This window comes from Triturus cristatus, chromosome 6 (assembly GCF_964204655.1).
Source record: "Triturus cristatus chromosome 6, aTriCri1.1, whole genome shotgun sequence".
In the NCBI taxonomy this organism is placed as follows: domain Eukaryota; kingdom Metazoa; phylum Chordata; class Amphibia; order Caudata; family Salamandridae; genus Triturus; species Triturus cristatus.
The window spans coordinates 540,884,615-540,893,227 of NC_140589.1; the positions used below are offsets into that span (position 1 = coordinate 540,884,615).

At 40.0% G+C, this 8,613-nt stretch overlaps 1 pseudogene; it reads left to right on the forward strand.

Moving 5' to 3' along the window:
- Positions 1 to 6,858: 6,858 nt before the first annotated feature.
- LOC146817382 (endonuclease/exonuclease/phosphatase family domain-containing protein 1 pseudogene) lies at positions 6,859 to 7,789 on the forward strand (annotated as a pseudogene).
- Positions 7,790 to 8,613: the final 824 nt, after the last annotated feature.

The following is an 8,613-nucleotide window of genomic DNA, read 5'->3' on the forward strand; positions in this document are numbered from 1 at the left end:
TCATTTGACAGGAGTGCTCTCCTGCTTGACCCCGGAGAACACTGAATACATATATGAGTGGTGCAGAGCCTCTCAGATCTGCTGCTTGATACTAAGAGAAGGAGATGGCTTACCAAGATGGAAATTTGATTTGCACCACCAGGCCCTGCATTCTGACGGACTGCGCCTGCTGCATTATCTACGACTGCTACCCTTTGAATGTACGTTGCTTCAAGAGGAATCAAGAGTGGACTCCCTGCAAGCTACAAGTTAACAGAGCTCACATTGACCATCACCACCAAGAATCTCCAGCCTGGAGTGTATCCAATTGAGTGGTAAGGGTTTTGTTAAAGGGGATTGTGGGAACTGAAGTCCCAAACTTTCATAGGGCCAACTTGGAGGGTGAGCAGTCTAAATATCGAGTTTTAAATTTCGAACTACAAGTATATCGAGTTGTAAATATCGTAGGTAAAGAATATCGAAGTCAAGAATATCGATGGACAGAATATCGACCCCAAGGTAAGTATTATCGAAGTTAATAATATCAAAGTCATTAATATAGATGTAAGTAATATCGTAATCAAAAATTTCGATGTCAAGAATATCGATATTTTATTAGTGTAATGTATTTTAATATGTATTTTATTTGTATGTTAAAGACTATTGTAATGTATTTTAATACATTTAAAAATAAATGTTTAGAGATTAATAATTATGTAAAATATAATTTAGCGTTTTAGTATCAGAGCGGGTTGTGGGTTTATAGGGGAATAGGGTGGGAAGTAATTTAATTATAATTAATTAATTAATATGTATTGTTTAATTGGTATTTATGATTAATTAATTGTTAATTAATTACTAATTGTAAATTAAATATATTAATTGATTAATTAATTGTTAATTATTATTAATTGTTAATTAATTTTATTAATTGGTTAATTATATAAGTTATACTTAGTTTAATATTAATATTTATTGGTATTGTTAATTAATTAATTGTTAATTACTAATTAATTGGTGATTTAATTTTATTAAGTGATTAATTGATGATTAAATTAATTATGTGAATTTGTATGTGTAGTGGGTTGTGGGTTTATAGGGGAATAGGGTGGGATGTAATTAAATTCAAATAATTACTGATAATTTTTATTTATCTGTAATTAATAATAATTAATTGTTAATTAAATAATTAATAATTGGTATTTAATTGTTATTAGTACGTTAAATATAGTAAATATAAATAATGTATTATTCCATGTTATTTGTTGTTATTGCTGATTAATGTATTGTTAATTAATAATTAATTTGTGAATAATTGTAATTTGGTAGTTAATATGTATACATTTGTAAATAATAAGTATATTAATTATAAAGAATGTATTATGAATTGTAAATATTAGATAAACTGATATTTAAATGTATTGTGTATTTTGTATGTGTAGTGTGTTGTGTGTTAAAGGGGGAATAGTGTGGGATGTAATTTAAAGTTATTTATATAAATATTTATTTTAAATAATTGGTATTTAATAATACATATTTTGTAAATTAATTATTAATATGCTATTTTTTATAACTAATTATTTAATTGGTTATTATGTTTATAGAATCCCTATGCTATCCAGTGCTTTCCCAACTGTATTACTATCTGGAGTTGGAATAGTAAGTTTTTAACCCTACGCTATCCAGCGCTTTCCCTACTGTTTCACTTACTGGGGTGGGAATAGTAATTTGTACCCCTACGCTATCCAGCGTTTTCACTACTGTTGCACTCTCTGGAGTGGGAATAGTAATTTTTACTCCTACGCTATCCAACGCTTTCCCTTCTGTTGGAATCACTGGAGTGGGAATAGTATTTTTTACCCTTACGCTATCCAACGCTTTCCCTACTATTGCACTCTCTGGAGTTGGAATAGTAATTTTTACCCCTATGCTATCCAACGCTTTCCCTACTGTTGCACTCTTTGGAGTTGGAATAGTAATTTTTACCCCTACGCTATCCAGCGCTTTCCCTACTGTTTCACTTACTGGAGTGGGAATAGTAATTTGTACCCCTACGCTATCCAACGCTTTCCCTACTGTTGCACTCTCTGGAGTTGGAATAGAAATTTTTACCCCTACGCTATCCAGCGCTTTTCCTACTGTTGCACTCTTTGGAGTTGGAATAGTAATTTTTACCCCTACGCTATCCAGCGCTTTCCCTACTGTTTCACTTACTGGAGTGGGAATAGTAATTTTACCCCTACGCTATCCAGCGCTTTTCCTACTGTTTCACTTACTGGAGTGGGAATAGTAATTTGTACCCCTACGCTATCCAGCGTTTTCACTACTGTTGCACTCTCTGGAGTGGGAATAGTAATTTTTACCCCTACGCTATCCAACGCTTTCCCTACTGTTGGACTCACTGGAGTGGGAATAGCAATTTTTAATCCTACGCTATCCAACGTTTTCCCTACTATTGCACTCTCTGGAGTTGGAATAGTAATTCTTTTCCCTACGCTATCCAACACTTTCCCTACTGTTGCACTCTCTGGAGTGGGAATAGTAATTTTTACCCTTACGCTATCCAACGCTTTCCCTACTATTGCACTCTCTGGAGTTGGAATAGTAATTTTTACCCCTACGCTATCCAACACTTTCCCTACTGTTGCACTCTTTGGAGTTGGAATAGTAATTTTTACCCCTACGCTATCCAGCGCTTTCCCTACTGTTTCACTTACTGGAGTGGGAATAGTAATTTGTACCCCTACGCTATCCAACGCTTTCCCTACTGTTGCACTCTCTGGAGTTGGAATAGTAATTTTTACCCCTACGCTATCCAACGCTTTCCCTACTGTTGCACTCTTTGGAGTTGGAATAGTAATTTTTACCCCTACGCTATCCAACGCTTTCCCTACTGTTGCACTCTTTGGAGTTGGAATAGTAATTTTTACCCCTACGCTATCCAGCGGTTTACCTACTGTTTCACTCACTGGAGTGGGAATAGTAATTTGTACCCCTACGCTATCCAGCGCTTTACCTACTGTTTCACTTACTGGAGTGGGAATAGTAATTTGTACCCCTACGCTATCCAACGCTTTCCCTACTGTTGCACTCTCTGGAGTTGGAATAGTAATTTTTCTCCTACGCTATCCAGCGCTTTTCCTACTGTTGCACTCTCTGGAGTTGGAATAGTAATTTTTACCTTTACGCTATCCAACGCTTTCCCTACTATTGCACTCTCTGGAGTTGGAATAGTAATTTTAACCCTACGCTATCCAACGCTTTCCCTACTGTTGCACTCTTTGGAGTTGGAATAGTAATTTTTACCCCTACGCTATCCAGCGCTTTTCCTACTGTTGCACTCTCTGGAGTTGGAATAGTAATTTTTACCTTTACGCTATCCAACGCTTTCCCTACTATTGCACTCTCTGGAGTTGGAATAGTAATTTTAACCCTACGCTATCCAACGCTTTCCCTACTGTTGCACTCTTTGGAGTTGGAATAGTAATTTTTACCCCTACGGTATCCAACATTTTACTTTCTGTTGTTTTTGTTGGAGTTGGACTAGTAGTTTTATTGTGTCTGATATTTCATATGTTTTGTATTCTTTTTGCTATTGTAATATATCATTAATAATAAAAATTATTCACATTAAAAATATGGATTATTATTTGCTATATGTAATTATTAAATATTTATTAATGTTATTATTTTATGTGTATAGATGTATTGGTAATTTTTAAAAACATTTAATAATTTATACGTTACAGAAATTATTAGTAAAATTAATTATTAAGTAAGTATATATATTATATATTATATGTATATGTTTAATTAAAGATTTATTAAATTATATATATTAATTATACATTTTAAATATTATACAATATATTTAATTATGTTTATTTAATTTCTAAGTATAATTTGGTTTATTTTACATATATTTTTAAAGTTAAAAAAACCGATATTTTTAATAACGATATTTTTGACATCGATATTTAATTTTCGATATATTTGTACTTACCATGTTGTAGATAGGATGTCGATATTCTTGACATCGATATTTTTGTTGCGATATATTTGTAGGTCGATTTTCTGTCTGTCGAAATTATGTCATACAACCAACTTGGAGATTCCAGACCCTTGGATTGTTTTTTAGACACTTTATACCCCCCAAGAGGAACGTCAGGAAGAAGGTCCAGAAGTTTGGAGCAACTTTGGAAAAAAGCTCCATAAGGGGACCGACTCAACCGCGAGAGCCAAGCTGGTGACCTTCAACCGTGAGCTGGCCTACCCTGCTGGTTTGTCCTGCTGAAAATCTCCAGCGGTCCGACTTCAGGAGTTAGACAAGGAGCTCTCTGAAAAGCAAGCTGGCAAATCCTCACTGAACAGGCCTGTTGAAGAGCATTGAGGAACCACGGCAGAAAAAAATCCAGAAAGGTTTCTAAGTCTGAAGGTAAAATCTCGATGAGGCCTACCGCGAGGGGTATCCAGGCAGGGCTCCATTGTGGTCAGCCTGAAAGTTCAACTTTGTCTCTATCAAGCGTGACCAGATGTCCCAATGTGGCACTGTAGGTTTCTAAGTGCTACATAGTGCTAAATATTAAAAAAATCATATCTCTGGTTTCCAACATTTGATTTAATTTGTTTTGGTGTCATTTTAAAGATGAAAGTATTTCCTATTCTCATAAATTGATGCTGGATTTGTATTGTGTGTTGTATCTTAATTATTCACTGAATTGGTGTTTTAAACTGCTGTATAGACCTGTCTCTTAAGTTAAGCCTGCCTGCTCATTGCCAAGCTACCAAGGTTTGAGCATGGGAATAATTCTCTGACACATATTCTGAGCCCTAGACTGTGTTAGTGGCCTTATTGCCAGTAGATGCATATTTACCACTGCTAATGATCCACTTTGCTACATTTATTATGAGCCTGCACTGTTTATTTTGCTTTTGCCATACAGGAGGAGAATTTGCAATGTGTTGTAAGCTGATTACAGTCTGTTAGCAGCTTTTTACGATAATTGAATGCTAACAATGAAAATCACTTAAAGTATGCACTTTTTTATTATGACCATACTTGGAAATTTATTGGAAGTTGTCATTTATACATAGTGCCTTAGGGATGGATTCAGAAAGACATTAAGGAGTACTTAATGATACTCCTGTTGTCCTCTTTCCCGTACCCTTACTTGTGTGTCTGGATTTTCCTCCAAAAGCTCTCAAATTAGATTTAAATGGGGGGTTGTAGGGGATACTATTGAACAAATAGAACAAATACAAAGGATTGTGCCATCTATGGAATTTTACTAATAGGAAGTTGGATGTTCCGGCAGCAAATCTTAAAGACGGGTAACAACACTACTTCCTGTACTCATAATGCTTCTGCAAATAAGCTGCTGTGTGTTTGTGTGCATGTGTATATGGGTATAACTTTATTTTATGTGTGTTTAACATTATTGAACTGACTCCTAGTCTCGACTTTGTTATATTGGCTTCTTAACATGTTGGATTTTTATTTGACCAGTAACAGGGTACTTGTAGTAACTGGCTTTTCCCTTATTTCTATTAGGATTTATAACATTTGCAGCATGGTTTACAGGTCTACTCATGCTGGTGGAATACACACATCAATGCAACATTGATCCCATCACAATCCCTGCATTGATGTTATAGTGTTTTGTGTCAAGCAGAAGCTTCAAGTTCTTTGATTTAAAAATCCAGAACATTTCAAACAACAAGTCAAATGAGCAGCAGCCTTATTTTAGAGCAGCTAAAGTGAGGAAGTTTTCCCTTCAGTCTATCGACACATTAGCCCCGCATGCCCACCTCCCTGTTTTGATACGCCCTCTTGACTGGGAAGTGAGAACTTGTGTTTCGCATCCTCGGTGTATCTGTCACCCCACCTCATGGATGCTTGCATAGAGATGAAGAAGAGGGACACTCTGCAGAGGGATGCGCCACAACAGAAAAGGAAACTCCTCACTCCTGCATATAAAGCTCCTCTTGAGTCTGCTGTAATTCTCCTATTAAGCTTTCCCCATTTGTTGCTATGGGTTTCCTGTGCATACCTCATTTTTTCCCCAGCTGTAACGCAACTGCCTCAGCCTTAGCCCCTTTAAGTGTCTTTGCGCACCAGAGTTCCCACCCTGGTCAGTGTTCTAGCTTTCCAATGCATAGCAATCAATCGACGAACCATCAGCAGTTCCAGATCTATAAAGTGGCATGTAGCGCTCCCTGCATTCCTGTGCTTATAAAGCCTCCACATGCCACTTGCCATATTATTAAGATTGTTGTGGTCTGTTATTTCTGCCACCATATTCGTGACCTCTAGCCACACATTCTTGGCCATCGGGCAGTTTCAGAACATGTGTTCCATGCAGGGGCGGTGCGTCCATTAGGGCGCGTGGGCGTAGCCCCACTAATTAATTTGAGGCACGAGTCGAGTTTCAAGCATGTGTGCCGTTGCTGCCATCATCACTCTCTAAGTCTCACTCACTCACCGGAGGCAGTCGGCTCAGAAGGGGGCGGGGGTGGGGCAGCCGCAGCAGGACAGAGTTCAGTGCAAGTGCGTGACGAATGTACAGGTGGCTGGTGGAGCGCACAGCAAGAGTGCGCATGTTCTGTTTGGAGCTTAAAGATTTTTGCGACCAGCCCAAACATGCGCACTAGGCTGCTCATTAGAAGAGCGAGGAATTTTCCATGCCGCTCTTCTAATGAGCAGCCTAGTGCGCATGTTTGGGCTGGTCGCAAAAGTCTTTAAACCCTAAACAGAACATGGGCACTACTGCTCAAGCCAGCCAACCAGCAGCGAGTGTAGGTGCTATCCTAGATGTTAGACCTACGGGTCCGGACTCCGGCATAAAGTAAATGTGTAAGTGTGTGGTTTATATAAGGACCATGGGAGGAAATCTGGGATGCCATCGCTCCATCCCCAAGGACCTGTCGCGTCAGACTTCTGCCAGAGCAGCCATAAGTTCAGCGCGGCCTGCAACTTCAGCAACATCTTCGTGGTGAACCCGGAGCGGCTGAACATCAACGCGGCCACTGAGGAGGAGCACATGACGCTGCCCGGGTCACGCGCTCGGTGGCCCAGAGCATCGTGGAGTACCGTGAGTACATAGAGGGGGTTTAAAAAGGTGGAGGAGACCTGACTCTGGTGCGCGGGGTGGGGGCTCAAAAGCTGGAGCAAGAGAAGTTTGAGATCTGCGTGGGCAGTACTGGCAGGGGAGGCTCTGGGCAGCACTCCCCCAGTGCCTCTCTGCTGAGGAAGGACAGAGGTGAGCACCCCCTGGGTCACCAACGCCTGTCCTCTGTTTCTTCTGCAAACTCCACCAAACTCCACATCAACACGGCCACCGCCGCCCAGCTGATGAGCCTCCGGGGCATCATGGAGGCCATGGTGCGCAGCATCGTGTATTATCGCACTGGACACGAACCTTTCCGCAGTGTGGAAGACCTGGTGAAGGTGGGGTCTGTCAGCGCCTCGTTCCTGGAGAGAATCAGTCACCACGTGCTGGCAGAGAAGTCCAGGCCACCCTCCACCGCCACGGCCAACAATAACGGGGGCTGCACTTCATCGCCAAGCCGCACCCCGGCCCCACTTCGCTCAGCTTGCAAAGTAAAGACTTGGATTTCCCTCCTGGGGGCCCCACGCAGCTCATCTCCACCCACCCCCCAGTGGAAGTGTTCACTGGGGTGCGGGACGGCCAGCCTGTGGTCAGGGTGGCCACCTGGAACCTTCAGAACTGCTCCTTGGCGAAGGCCACTAACCCCGGGGTGCGACTCAGTGCAAGAGGTGGTGTGCATGACTCTGCTGGAGAACAAGTAAGAGGGTTTAGCTGAAGTAGTGATGTTGTGTTTGCCTTTTTAACTGACAGTTTCGACTTTGGTGGTGATGTGCTATAGGCTGGAGTGTTGGAATGTAGGCTTCCTATTATGTGCCTTTTTACTTCTTAGACTTTTGAGCGCATATCATATGTACAAATATCAAACTTGCAAGGTGCACAATGTTTGTGAAGCACAAGCCTACCTCACATTTTGCGATGCATTTGTGCGTTGGTGGTTTTATATAAAACAAAAAAATAGGTGTATTATTTTAGTGTGCAGACTGAAATAGGTCCAAAATAAGCAAATAGCAGTTCATATATTTTTTTCAGTTGCAAAGTCCAGCATTTTAGTTTGGCCTTGTTATAGGGAAGTAGCCAGTTCTTCAGAAGATTTGGTTGTTGAGTCTTCAGGTGCGTTGTGTGTCTGAAATGTCATTTGAAGAGGTAGTTATTCTGAATTTGCATATATGCATGCCGGTACATAAACTGAAATGGATGTTTGGAGTGAATTCCACAAGACAAGAAAATAGGCTCAATGTGCTGCTAACAAAGTTTTTGTGGCTATACCCATGGGATCTTGTGATCAAGAGAAGGGAGCTAGAAGGAGCAGTCATCCATTCTTCTTCCTAGTTATATATCATGAATCATAAGGGAATGGATCACAGGGGCGCTAGAGGGGCAGAAACATGTCGACCATTTTTGATTTGGACACTTTAAAGTGCTGGGGTTACATAATCTGACCTACTGCACCACCATTTTTTAGAAGTCTACCAATACACCTGACAGAATAAATTTTGCTTTTTGAAGGTAGTACTGGTAAGACATT